General features: G+C 42.4%; 1 protein-coding gene across 2 annotated transcripts in view; it reads right to left on the bottom strand.

Annotated features, from left to right (window-relative positions):
• Positions 1-14,668, bottom strand: part of FAM222B (family with sequence similarity 222 member B) — a 210,998-nt gene that overhangs the window by 126,709 nt on the left and 69,621 nt on the right. The window lies entirely within an intron of this gene.

The raw sequence follows: 14,668 nt of genomic DNA, 5'->3' as shown, positions 1-14,668 counted from the left end.
AGGGTTTGCTTTGATTGCTGGATGTGTATCTGTGGTAAGGATTAGTTGCTTTGTAATTTTGCATTTGCAAAGGGTAAGGGTAAAGTGCAATACTTTCATCTTCATAGACCTATATTTATATAGATATACATATATATGTTTGAAACAAAACTAATTCACTTTAAGGGACTTGCAATAGTTCCACCTTCATGCAATATAGACAGACAGACATGAAGATGATTGAAACAATAATGATGCACTTTAGACTTAAAAATCTCCAGCACTGAATATTTACGGATTGCAATAATTAGAGGCATATGAATTAGTTCTGGATTTCCACTATTGTTTTACATAAATTTTTACATTGAACAGCTGCAAATGTCCCAAACAAAGCAATGCAGGTCTTCGCTCCCTTTTGATGGTGCTCAGCACTTTTGATAAATATTGGAAATGAGAATTAGAAAATATAACTCTGACCTAATGGATCAGATTAAGTTACGGTACTGATAAAAATTGCCCCAACAGGAGTGGGCAACATAGAAGAATAGTGGTCAGGGTATCCAGCTCCTTGAGACCCTAACGAGTGAGTACTGTGCTCTACAAAACCCCGATTAATTGAAGGTATTAGTACTTTGATTACATATGAACTCTGGTAGGGAAAATATGTGGTCAAGATAAACTTGGTGCTGTTGGGTAGTTTGTCTTAGAAGAAGTGATGATACAAAAGCGGAAATCAAAAGACAAATGCATGTACTTTACAAATATCTCTACAGTAAAATATTGTCAGCTCTGCTCTAAATAATGTACTTTACAACCAAAGAATCGACAAAAGTTAATATGCCATGAATTGATAAAAAGACTGTTGTAAATATTATACATATAAAGCATGAATGGTTTAATTCCCCGTTAAGAGACAAATGTGATTTTAATTAGGTGATGGGAAGAAGGGTTGTTGTCCCTTTAAATGTGACTCTATGCACCTACTCTAGACCCAGTTGTAGGTCTGTAGGCTGGTGCGCATGCACTCTGCCAAAAAGATTTTTTTATAAAAACTTGCGATGTTGAAGATTCTCACGACCGCCGCCTTTGTGTCGCACATATCGGATGGCAACTTAGAGGAGAGGCGGTATCAGGAAGTGAATAATATTGATGAATATATATATATTAATCAATAAGGAAGAGTACCATTTTTTAAAAACTGATCATCCTATTACCCCCACTTTGAATTTTATACCCAAAGTTCATAAACAGATCAACACTGTGCCTGGCCGCCAATTATATCTGCACAGGGAGGACTTTTAGAACCTATGTCAAAATATGTAGATTTTTTTTATCAGGGGATTTGTGAAAACCCTCCCTTCATACATAAAAGACACTGGCCATTTTCTAGAAAAACTCAGAGGAATTACATGGAGTGACGAATATTGTTTCATTGTAATGGACATATGTTCATTATACACTAGTATTAATCACAAACAGGATCTTGAAGCAACCAAGCAATACCTCTCACAGAGAGATATCTGGTTTAATGAACAGAACAAGATGCTGTTAAAAATGATAAACATATGTCTAAAAAATAACTATTTTCTATTCAATTCAGCAGTATACCAACAACTCCGGGGCGTGGCAAAGGGGGCATGTTTGTCCCCCAGTTTTGCATGCCTATATGTAGGCTGGTGGGAGGACCATATCCTCGGACGCGTCCTGGAGGAATTGTTTCCTGATAACATCGTCGCATGGTCACGTTTTATTGATGTCTGTGTGATTTGGCAGGGATCTGTAGAATCAGCTCACAGATTCACTGACATCATCAATGATAACTTAAACCTGAAATTTACAGCCAATATCAGCAAAGAGAGGGTTGAGTTTCTTGACGTAGAGGTTTATATCTGCAATAACACTATAAATACCAAACTACATAGAAAGGAAACTGCTGGAAACTCAATCCTCCATGCTAGCAGTACCCACCCCAGACACCCTATGGCGAATTCTTGCATATTAAAAGAATTTGCAGCAATAAAGAGGATTTAACAACTTGTCTAAATGAGGCGGTGCGGAGATTTTTGCTAAGGGGGTATAAAATGGTGGATTTAAATAATGCTTTATCCAAACTAGACATCCCGCAAAGTGTAGAAACTTCAAGAGATAATCAGGAAGTTAATCCAATATTACATGGGGATGAGGCCAAAACCTAAAAAGTACCAATCAGACTTGTAACAACATATAATTGTCATCATAAAAAGGTCAGACAGATTATCACCAAAAACTGGCCTTTTTTTAAAGTCTGATATGACAATAGCGCCTGAAATAGAGGACTCTCCCAGTATTACTTTCAGACGAGCTCCCTCTATGAGGGAAGCCTTAGATAGAGCTAGTCCTGAAGTACAAAAGAAAACTGACTGGTTGTCTAAGAGGTCTGTTTTTTTTTAATGTAGCTCCTGTAGATCATGTAAATTTGGTGTCAATAAAAGGGAGGTATTGGATGCATTCTCCCTAGAACCATACAAATTGAGAAGTTTTTATACATGCAAAACAGATTTTGCTGTTTACCTTTTGGAGTGTACATGCCAGTTAAGATACATAGGCAGTACTAAATCACCAGTTTTTAATCGAATGTTACAGCATTTGCGTGCGATTGTCAATTCTGATTCCAGCTACCCAGTGGCACGACATTTTAAATTAGTACATCAAAAACATCTTAATGATCTTAATTATTTTGTGATGAATGCCGTGCCAAAATCCATAAGAGGGGGAAATAGAGAAAGGAAATTACACCAGCTGAAAAGTCAACATATTGTACAATTCGACACCAAAACGCCCAATGGTTTGAACACAGGAGATCTTTATAATTTCTTATGAATTTAGTGTTCTGAAACCCCATTGCTGCTAAATTTATACTTTATACTCTATTTTGCTGCTAAAACTGTATTTAATTTTTGTAATTGATGGTTTTTAATCTGCGTAGATGGTTTTATGTGAGCTTTTTTACTTCATTTATACTGGATTTTAAACTGGTTTTACTGGGTCCCTGGTTTTACTAGTTTTTATCTGGTGTCTGTGGGTGGGGAGCCTGCATTTATTGCTGTTTGCACAAGATTGTTAAACCAGAACTTCAGATTTTGAATCAACTTGAACTGTGATGATTGTTTGTACTCTGCATTTTTATGCACCGGGCACTTTCATGCATCTGGCACTTTAATGAATAGGTATAATAACAATTTGAATAGTGGTCGGCTAGAGCCTCAACTTATTTTTGTATATACAAATTCACATAGAAAATGCTAGCTTATCATGTATTTAATAGTATTGCACTTTATTTATTATTATTTTCTTTACATTGGGTATAGCATATTGGTAAAATGACTTCAACAAATAGAACTTGCCTTCAGTAATTAATTTTGGACAAACAGTCATAAAATTAGATCGTGCGATTATATATCTCAACATCTGTATCTACAATATCTATAAAAAAAAATATATTGAACTTTGACTGGATTCCTCGTTTTCCCAAGTAGTATATTTGCTAAACCTGGCAAACTGAGATGCAAGGAACCAAAGCACACTCAGCGTAGGAACATGCCGTCAGTCCATAATGCGAGCAAGAGAACAGTTTGATGCAGTTTCATGGGTCCTCAGTTGTCCCGTGTATTGAATCACTTAAACACAATCAATATCTGCTCAAGCAAGAAGCTGCCCAAAATTACTCACACCATTGCAACAACCTCAACTTGCAGTGGCTCAACTTTAGCATCAGCCTCAAATTAACAATGAAGGAAGCAAAAGAAACTTGATTGAAACTACAGATGTTTTAATTCCCACACTAGGTGCAAACAAAACAAACCAATAGATGTTATCTTGTAAATCTTCACTGCTAGTGGTGATGCCCTTCAGAAAAAAACTAAATTGGATAAAAGCAGGATATTGGGTCAAGTACCGAAAGAAAAGACTAAAAAAGGATGCGTCAGGCAGGGGAGTTGCATGTGTACAGCCAGTTAGATCAATGTAGTACTATCTAAGGTATTTAGTTTTAGGTTTGAAATGCAAAGACATTGAGTACATGCTGGAGATAACACCATACTAAAAAAGATATATAGTAGACCAAACAGCAAGGCTGAAGTTCAATTTGAAAGTATAAGCCTATTTTTGCAGGCACAGCAGCAGATAACCTACTAATGAGAGGGTTGTTAATTTGTAGTTTTTATGGGATCTTCCGTATACCAAAATGGGGTTAGCATAAAAATTCCAAGTTGGACACTGCGAACGGTCATCTGCCTACTTATGTCCAAACACCACCCCAGGTGTTCTAAGCAATATATTCATCTGAATTTAGTAACAGATAAGATGTTGAAGGACTGGAGTACAAGCAGTGGATTATTTTACATACAAAAGGGGACTTAAGGCAAAACTAAATGTTTTGGCATGAGTGTTGCAAATAGTGAATGTCTTATAGAAACTTTAATCTTCTTAAGGGTTTTCAATTCATTATGTGCCCACAAGTTAAAGCCTAGTTTCCCAGTGCAAATTGGGATTAGAAATAATTCTTAGTGCAATGAATGGTGCACAAAATTTAGATTACTTTTTAAAGAGCGGCAAACACAGCAGTTCAAGACTCCCAGGCCTTGTACCTCCAATTTTCAAAACCGGTACAAATGTAATAACTATATAGTACTGACCAAGACTCTCGAAGGCCACTTTACACGTATGAAGAACCAAACACATGATGTAATGTCTACACTTAAGATTGCCTTCAGCACACCGTAGTTCCAGTGCAGTGTACTGTGGATTGCTTCAAACCCACATGCATCTCAAATTCATGATTCAGCAAAATTAACAAAAATTGGCAAAGCCAACAAGTCTCGCCATTGATAAATATAGTTGGTTTGCCAATTCATTTTGACATCAAGATGCTGTGCGGCATGGGCAAAAAATGATGTAGCCGCAGCGAGCACTTTGTAGACATGCACATGCAACAATATGCACTTCTCTACAAAATAGCGGGGTGCCATTTTTTTTAATTTACCCATATAAAATGGATCAGTAGGTAAAATAATGAAATAAAAGGATCATGAAAGCACGTTTTCTAAAGGAGTAGGGGCCAGCAGCAATATACTGCCTGGCCCTACTTAAAAAAAAGGCAAAAATAAAATATTCCAAAGAAACATTGGCAATAGAAATAGGACCGGCTTATGGATGCCCTGTCAAGACAAACCTAAATAGTCATGTACGTTAATGACTGTCACACCCCCCCTCCCCCCATCTGTGCTGCTGCCAGCTAGAAAGGAGCCCCCTCTCCTGGTGCTCCTCACATAATTGTCGGGCAACAGGTGTGCTGTCAAGCCAGACCATAAAAAGACCATAGGGTAAGGATGGGGAGTAACTAAGGAGTGAACGAGGGCAGGTGAAAAGCAATATAATAGAGAGAGCAACATGGAGTGGGAGAGAAGCATATGAGCAACAAAGAAACAGAGCGATGGGAGGTTGGAAGGAGAAGCATGAGAGACACCACCTCGAGGGAGACCGCAACATGGAGCGCAGGGGGTGAATATTTCGCAGGGGGAGAGAGGCACACGCGGAAAAGAGCTTGAAAATCCATGTACTCATTGAGAGCTTGAAAACTTGTGTAATCATTGAAAGCTTGGAAACGCATGTACTCTCGAGTGTACTAAAAAAAGGGAACTCATGTAATCACTGACCGCTTGGAAACGCATGTACTCTTGAGTGTCGGCAAAAAAGGGAAAAAGTTGTTCCCTAAAAGTGTGCAGTGAAAGGACACAGGTCAGTGAAATCAAAGATGTTAAAGAGGTACTACTCCAGGGGAGGGACAAGCTCGAAGATGGACAAGGAAAGGCATCAATTATGTCGCAAGTGCATTATAGTGACAAAGCCAACCAATGAAAAGAAATAGGCAAACCCCACCAAGTTCTTGGTAAATCCCACAATAGGTATTTTTCAATCCAGCCAGCTTACACTGGTTGATAGGAGAGTCTCAGAGAGCTGTCCAGGGTAATAGAGACCTAACTATGAACTGCTGGTGACTCACAGGGAAGTATTGCTATTACTGGTATTAGGTACAAGTAACTCGGGCAGTCGTTGGGAGGCCTCAGACTTCTCGCCAGCCACCTGGATGTGTTTTTAGCAAGTTGGTCACCCTAACAGCTGGTTGTTATTCAAATGAATTCAACAGAACATTTCTGAAGCACAACTATACCCATAGATGTCAAGGCGCTTAAGCCACTTAAAACAGAAGCACTAAACTAGGGGTTGCACTGCACCTGGGGCAAGGATGAGAAAAGCCAGGTTTTCAGATTACTACAAAAAACAGGGATCTTCTTGGATGTCGTGATATGCAGAGGTAAGGTGTTACATGACCACCTGCGATATCGGTACAAAAATTATAAAAGTACTTATATTTAGGTTCTTGAACCATCTCCTCGTGTAGTGATCCTATGAAGAATTACAGTGCTGGACGAAGAAGGGTACATGGCTAATCTGGCTTTCCGGCGTCTCGACAGCAGTCGGCGGCTGCTGGCGGAAAACCAGACCCCATCATTGGAGGACAACATTGACTCAATTTGAAGCAACATTTTACATCCTCCTTTCCCGCCCAGAGCCAGGAACCTCAAATCTGTGAAGACAACATTGACTTCATTTGAAGCAACGTTTTTTTCCCCCCTTTCCCACCCAGAGCGAAGAACCACCGATATGAGAATCAAACGAAATAAGTTTCACCCTCTCCCATTGTAAGTCGAACCCAGATGTTCCGCTTCAGGCTACACTTTCCGGATCTTCTCACATGACACCCTGTCGTCATTATATTCAGTTTTTTGAACATCCGAGACCACAGGACAGCAACGTATAGACACTACCCTTAAACCTTATTAGCAGTGAAGAATTATCCTCTGCACCCCTTACTGTGTCATAATCGGAACTTAGAGTGACTCCATAAGTATATCTAGAGTCCATCACCCTATATTGCGGCTGCAATATTATAGTGGTACACTTGGAACATATACCATGGCTTCCTGGTGAAGGCTCATAGCTGAAACGCGCGTAGCAATGTCAAATTATCTCTAGCCATGTCTCTCTGATCAATAACAACTATCCCTGCATATATTTATATATTATATTTTTTGTATTACTTGCACTTATTTATAAAATGTATATTTAAACTAAAATGTACTGTGATGCACAACAAATATAAAGTGCACATCATGAGAATCAATGTTGGATCGACAATCAATGTTAATAAACTAGATCCCCAATATCTACATTGTTGAATAAAATACCCTTTTTATGATATGCTCTAGTGTATTCTCTAACCATAGTCAGTTTATTTTCTGTTGTCAGTTTATGTCCATTCAAAATTTGTGTTCCTAAATATTTGTCCTTTCAAACAAGTTTTCGTCCGCCGCCAGGATCCCCCGCAACCTTTAATTGCTTGCTTCTTAAATTTGCAAGATGGTGATGTGATACTCCAGGTACTGAGGATAAGAGGAGAAATCAAGCAGGCTAACACGCGAATAATGGTATTCCCAGACTACTCCTGTCGAAGTACAAAAGCAGCGGCGAAGCTTTGATGCAGTCAAGGCAAAGTTGAGAACTCTTGAGATCCAATACATACTGGGGTCCTCGCAATTTTTCCTGACTGCGGAGGAGGCATGGGCCTGGACAGAGGAACACCGTTAAACCCCCCCCCCCCCCCCCCCCCCCGGCCCCATCTGAGACGTCGACCAGCTCTAACGGACCCGCCCCAGATGGATCGGTCTCTCGGAACCCGATTGCTCCAGCTTAGAGGGAAGAGGCTGCGCCGCTCGGCAACAGCACTAAGGGCCAACGTGGGAACACCTTTGCACCTCAAACGGTCGGTAGACGAGAGAACACTAAATTCGGAATCAGAGGAAGAAATTTTGGACAAAAACAACAGAGAATCCGGGATCAAGCAGCCTCCGAACCATTGGAAAGAGAATAGTCTGCCAATGCGGATAGTGACCACCCACTCCTTAAAGACATTCAGCCGATCGAAGACTCGGGCCCAAACTCTGCAGTCCTGAACGTTCAGCAGCAGCAAAAATCTAGGAGTGGCGAAGAAGGTTGAGATGAAGGGGCCAGACGCCCACCAAGAGACAGTAAGACACACCTAAGGGTCCACTAGATACTATATTGTTCCAGCCCAGAGTTTGTGGGACTGATAATAGTTACAAAGTACGTGATTAATAGTCGATTGTTTTGGGGAGGGGGCAGGAGTCAGACCTCTTAAAATTTACCTGTGGTGCAGTTGTCATGTTGACGAATTGGGGGGCGCCATGGGTAATCGAAGAGTGTAGGGTGGGAGGGTTTTATGTTGGGAGACAAGTAATGTTGGGGAAAGGAGATCTATCTGGAAAATAGTCAAAGGAATACCAAGAACAAGAGCAGAAAAGAGAGCGGCTGTATCTCTGACAGAACACACCATAATAGGCATGGAAAGCAAAAGAATCAATACTGGGTGAGGGGAAACTATACAATAATGACGTGGAACGTCAATGGGTTAGGGAATAAAATTAAAAGAGGGCTGGTAACTAGATATCTCAAAAAACTTAAACCTGATATAGTCTTCCTGCAGGAGACACATTTGATGGGGACGCACTGCTCCTTTCTAGAAGAGGACAGTACACTACACTGGCACACGCGGGATTCTCCACGACGTCAAGAGGAGTGGCCATATTAATTTAAAAAATCACCCCCCTTCCATGTCACCAAGACATGGGTAGTTCAAAATGGAACATTTGTGGCGGTACAGGGGATTGGGAATCGGAGAGAGCTCATTCTGGTTAGTGTGTATGACCCCTGCGGCTGCCACATCAAACACTAGACTAAGTGGCATAGATACTTTTGGAGTCAGGGCCTGCTAAAGACATTATAGGGGGCGACTTTAATGAGGTCTCCAACCTACACCAAGATCGCACACATTTAAGTCCTGGGACATGCAGCCCTTCTCACTTGGCCCAATTCCAAAACATGCTTGGTCTGACTGACCACTGGCGTCGGCACCATCCAGCGGTGCGTGGTTACTCTTACTTCTCGTGTGTCCACAGGGTATTCTCCAGGTTGGACTACCTTTTTGCCCAGGCGGGGGAGGTGGAGAGAGCAGAATACCTGGCAAGGGGTATATCCAATCAGTCCCCACTTTGGCTGACAGTGAGAGGGAAAATGAGTGGACACAGAAAGGAATGGAGACGGAGTGCCTGGGCCCTGCAGGACAGAGACGTGGCCAGTGAAATCTGAATAGACTCAGAACTATATTTTAGCGAGAATGAGGGCTCGGTGGCATATGTGGCCACTCTATGGGAGGAGTTAAAGATGATGGTACGGGATTGGGCGCAAAATATTATAGCCCACTAAAAAAGAAAGGAGACTCGAAAGATTGAGACTCTGGAGCACAGGAACTAGCGAGCAATATGGACCCCGTGGCCGACCACCATACTCTCTGACAGATGGAGATAACACGGGGGAATACAGAACCAAGAAGTGAAAATCCAACTTCAGGCCACTCAACATCGTTTATACGAGGCAAGTGATAGAGAAGGGAGACTCCTGGCCTGGCAGAGTAGAAAAGAGAAAGAGGCGAGATGGGTGGCGGTCATACGGGAGCAGAGGAAGACTCACAACACCCCAAGACATTACAGCACCTTTGCTCGCTATTACACAGTACTATACAGAGACTAGGCACTAGAGAGTGACGACTATTGATTACTGACTGTTGTTACTCTGAACTGTACATTAACTTTGGGACACTTTTCTACAACTTGGTGCTTTATCTGTAGTTTTTAGAAGTAATCTCTATTTTACTTTATTATTATTAATTGTTTTTAACAATACTATGCTGCCACGTGCTTTTACATAAGCAATGGTTACCTTGTATTAGAAAAACTTTACATCAACAATTTCATTTCTTTATTTCGATTGAGAATGACGGGTGGAGCCTAGTGAAAAAATGATTTTAATGTTTTTCTACATATCGACTTTTTATATGTGGATTGTAATGATTTAATTAATCAAAACAATAAAATACCTTCGTATTTGAATGACGCACAAATTAGTGGTTATCTGGAGGCAATAGATGTCCCCACACTCACTGGAGGCCCGAGACATGCTAGAAGAGGAGCTGACTCTTGAGGAAGTGATGGATGCCATTGAAAGACAGAAACCGGGGAAGTCCTGGAACCTCTGACGTGTGTAATTAGATCTCACCCGGAAATAAGTGGCTTTACGGATGCTGGGCAGCTATTGGGCGAAGAGCGAATTTCGTTTTACGCGGATGACATCCTACTATACGTTACTGACTCAGCCAAGATGCTTCAGACGGTCCTACAAATTTTTGTGGAATATGGCCACCATGCAGGGTATAGAATTAATTTGGAAAAGTCTAGTTTATACTCAGTTGGGAGACCCATCAATAGTCCGGAAATCCTGGATTGTCCGCAGGGGGCTCAAGAAGAATTTCTCTACCTTGGCCTTTACATTACCAACAATGAGGTTGCGAGCCTGGCGCAGAACATTAAACGGGTCTTGAAAGAATTTCAGGAAGATGTAGAGAGATGTAGGGAATTCCCACAAACAATAATGGGAAGGGCCGCCATGAACAAAGAGGATTACACTCCCCAAACTGTTATTCATATTACAAAATACCTACTGTAAGATCCCAAAGGCCATATTTACAGCAATTAACAACTAACTGCGTACTCTCCTGTGGGAAGGGGCCCATACAAGAGTGGCGCTACTAACACTTTAACGCATCCAGTATAACGGAGCCTTGCAATACCTGATATAAGAGCTTATTATAGGGTGGCCCACTCAGTGGTCATTAATGAATGGGGGAATGCCACAAGAGACCACCTTACATACACACTGGAGAGACTACAATTTCAACTACATACTTATTTATTTGAAGTTCCATATAGCGCTGGCCAGACCCGAGGGTATTGGAGCGCTTTACAACAGTTGCATTGCAAAAGACCAAAAGTACAAGTAACAAAAATACAGTGAGCGTATCAAGCATGGACCATGAGTTTCAGCGGGTTAAATAACCAAGGGACAATGAAGATTTGAAAAGCCTTAGACGGGTGACATAGTCTAGGGCCGCGCTCCCATCCAGGGAGTAATCATCAACGTTTCTGCAGCTCCTTCTCTAGGGAAAGCTCTAGGAAAAAAATTTTGAGCTGTCCTTCGAATTTTGAGAAGGAGGGGATAGTGTTGAAATGAAGCAAGGAGGGGAATGTACCACATGAAGTGGAAAGAAGGATGATGTAGAGGAAAAGGGGAAAGGTGATTATAACAGATAGTTCTGATGCGGGGGAATAGCGTTCCAGATTTTGGGCACATTGCCCACAAAGTATCGGGCCGCCGTTTTTTGTTTGCATGTTTTCAGCACTATACTGCGTGTTCAAGTTCCGGAGGCTCCTGGTCTGGCCGGCTTTTTTGAGTTTGGAGGCCAGGTATTCAGGTTTGCCTGTATGAAGGGCTTTGTGGGTGAGGCAAGCTGTTCTTAAACTGGCCCGCAATTAAACTGGGAGCCATTTTAGTTATGAGGAGAATCCATGTCATTAAATGTACATCTACAGGCTCCCCCATAAATACATCATACAAGCCCCACATTAACTCCATGCGCGCTAGCGGAATTCCGCTCCTGCGCTGAGTTTTCGTAAATCGTGTGTAACGTGACGAGCTGGGCTCGTCATCAGCATGCGAGGAGGCTACGCCATGACGAGCCCAGCTCGTCATCAGCGTCGAAGGGGTTAACATCAACAAGATTGGGGTTGTTTTTAATGAGTCCTTTTGCTTCCTTTTCAGAGAGTGCTAAAAGGAAGATCTTTCCCCTCCCCCACCATTTCGAGCTTTTGATTAATATTGTGGAGAAGTGTGGCTAAGGGGTTAGAGGCGTCAGACCTGGAAGCTGAGATCGGTCCTGGACCAGGGTTCAATTCCCCGCCTCGGCGGGTCTTGGGCTCAAAAATTCCACGGACTCAATAATTCTCGTTCCGGTGCCTACTCGACTCATGGGTTCACACTCTGCGACTCTGGGCAATAGCTTGCTTAATCTCCACTACGGCCCCTCGCGGCGGGATGCCTGGCTTTCACCTTGTGAATACCCTGCTGGGGTTATCTCACAGGGGAATACCAGGACGGGTTCCCAAGGCAAGCGCCTTGATGTCTTCGGGTGATACGTGCGCTATATAAATCGCAATACAATACAATATAAGCTCGGTAAGTGTTGGGGTGTAATAGCTTGGATGATAGTGGCGTCTCCAAAGTTTCTTCTTAGATTATTCGGAGTCCAGGGATGAATACGGATTATGAAACACTTGAAAGCTAACATGGCAATAGTCCTGTATCATGTGTGGTGTTGTTGATAATTGTCACTTAACTAGGTTCGGGGCATTACCTTAACTGCATGCGCGCTAGCGGGTTTTCCCGCTGCGCGCTGAAAATTCAAAAAACCCGCGTTACGTGACAGCCAGCTCGTCATGCGCACAGCGCAGGTAACGGCCATGACGAGCTGGCTTTGTCACCAGCATCGAAGGGGTTAATAGAGCACCCACTTTCACGAGATCCAGTGTGGATGGGGAAAGCACTCCCAGGTTTTTAAGAGTGTGGTTAGAATAAAGGGATGTTCAGCACCAATATTTTTTTTTACCAGGTTTATGTATGTTTGTGGTTACATGGTATACGGACATAAGCAAGGGGCACTGACATGGTCATGTGTCTTCTGTTTTTATTTGTACAGGTTCCCCTTCACAAGCGATGGGCTCTTTTGAAAGGTGATATTCCCCTTTTTTCACTTCTGAATTGGTACAAGGCCAAGGGGGTCACCCAGGATCACAGAGGTGAGAGTCCCGAGGAACGTCAGGGCACTGTCAATTGCAGGCTGAAACATGTTGACACCTATGCAGTGTGGAGCAGGTGGAGTCTCCTAATACGCTCCTCTACCTTGCATCCACTATTTCTTTTTAAATCCTGGACAGGGGACCTAATATTAAAATTGTAATAAGGATCCCCGGGTCCAGCTTTTACTACCACTGATTCTAAACTATTTCTCACCCTTGAGTTTTCACTAACTTTTCACTGTATGTTGTATTTTCTTCCCCTCCCTATTGCTCCACCTCCAGTGTTGGGTAAACACGGAGGTGTGTTAGCAGCCCTATGATGAAGCATGAGCTTGCTGTGTTTGAGGGCAGTTTTAAAAGTAAAGTGCATTTTCCTTTACACACTCTTAGAAACTTTTCTTTTTATGAATCATTTTGATCCCTCTTCTTATGATTAAAGTCTGAGCGGGAGGCCGAAGGGAGTTTAGATCCTCTCACCCCTCTGTTCTAGTGTGGTTTCTCCAACCATTTTAGTTCTGAGTGCAGGTGAGATATGGACGAATTTCTTCACTCCTGTGACCATTCTAGCTGCTGTGGGTGGCTTATTTAAGGTCCTTGAGTGGGATTCTCTTCTTTGTTTGAGATGAGGAGTATTTCAGTCATGTCTTGATTAAGTTGTAAGTGGTTACTTGACTTATCTAAATGTGTCGTTAAGTCTCTGAATGTTATCAAAGGAGGAAGTTTCCAGGTAGATCTGTGTGTCGTCCGCATACAGGTTTGAGGGGATATTGGCTTTTCTGAGTAGGGTTGTGAGTGGTTCCATGTAAATGTTTAAAAGTTGCGGGGAGAGCACAGAACCTTGGGGGACTCCCCTGCTAACAGGGTGTAGGTTGGACGCAAATGTTTTATTTTTTATTCTTTGGGTGCATTTGTGGAAGAAGGAGGACAACCATTGTAGGACCACCTCATCTAAACCTGCCCTTTTTTGAAGCACCTTAATGAGGAGTTTGTGGTCGACCGGATCAAAAGCTGCAGATAGGTCTAAGAGAATGAGCAGGCAGCATTGAAGGAGGTCAATGACGTGGAGGATCGTGGTTTCCGTGCTGCAGCCCTTTCTGAAACCAGATTGGTGGGCGTTGAGGACGTTGATGCTATACAGGTGTTGAGTTAGTTGCAGGAGGACGCATCTTTCCAAGTTTTTGGATAGGAGAGGTAAGTTGGAAACTGGTCTGAAATTATTCAGATCTTTTGTATCTAAGCCTGTTAATTTTTTAGCAGTGACGTGACTTGCCCGACTCGGAGATGGGACGACTCCGGATCTTGGGGAGCTGTTTATGATCTTGCACCATAGTGGGGGCAAGGGTGAGTTTAAGCTTTTTGGTTAGTTGTGGAGGAAGAGGATCTAGAGTGTGGGAGGAGGGCTTGGATGTGGAGATCAGGTTGACTATCTCAGCTTCCTGTATAGGGATGAAAGATTTCCAGGCTTTTGAAGGGGGCTTGGATCTGATGTTCTTGGTCCCAGGCGAGATGATCTTGCTGAGGGGAGTGATGTTTATGTCCAGTGAGAGCTCAATCTTGTTGATCTTTTCCTCAAAGAAGTTTGAGAAGTTGTCGCAGAGCTCTTACACATCTACACTAACTATACGGAGGCAAGGGCACCAGCAGACTGCTGCCAGCTAACCAGAGGGTGATAGAAGTATGGAAGGGAGCAGAGAAAAAAATGTTGTACGACAAGACTTACGAGAGAATCCCCCATGAGGGCTTGCCAGAGATTGGTAAATTCCAGGGATTTAGAAAATGGGACATGATCGGATTCTCCAAGCTGGGAGACATACTGGAGGGAGGTA

Source organism: Lissotriton vulgaris, chromosome 2_1 (assembly GCF_964263255.1).
Source record: "Lissotriton vulgaris chromosome 2_1, aLisVul1.2, whole genome shotgun sequence".
In the NCBI taxonomy this organism is placed as follows: domain Eukaryota; kingdom Metazoa; phylum Chordata; class Amphibia; order Caudata; family Salamandridae; genus Lissotriton; species Lissotriton vulgaris.
This window is presented reverse-complemented; position numbering and strand designations above follow the sequence as displayed.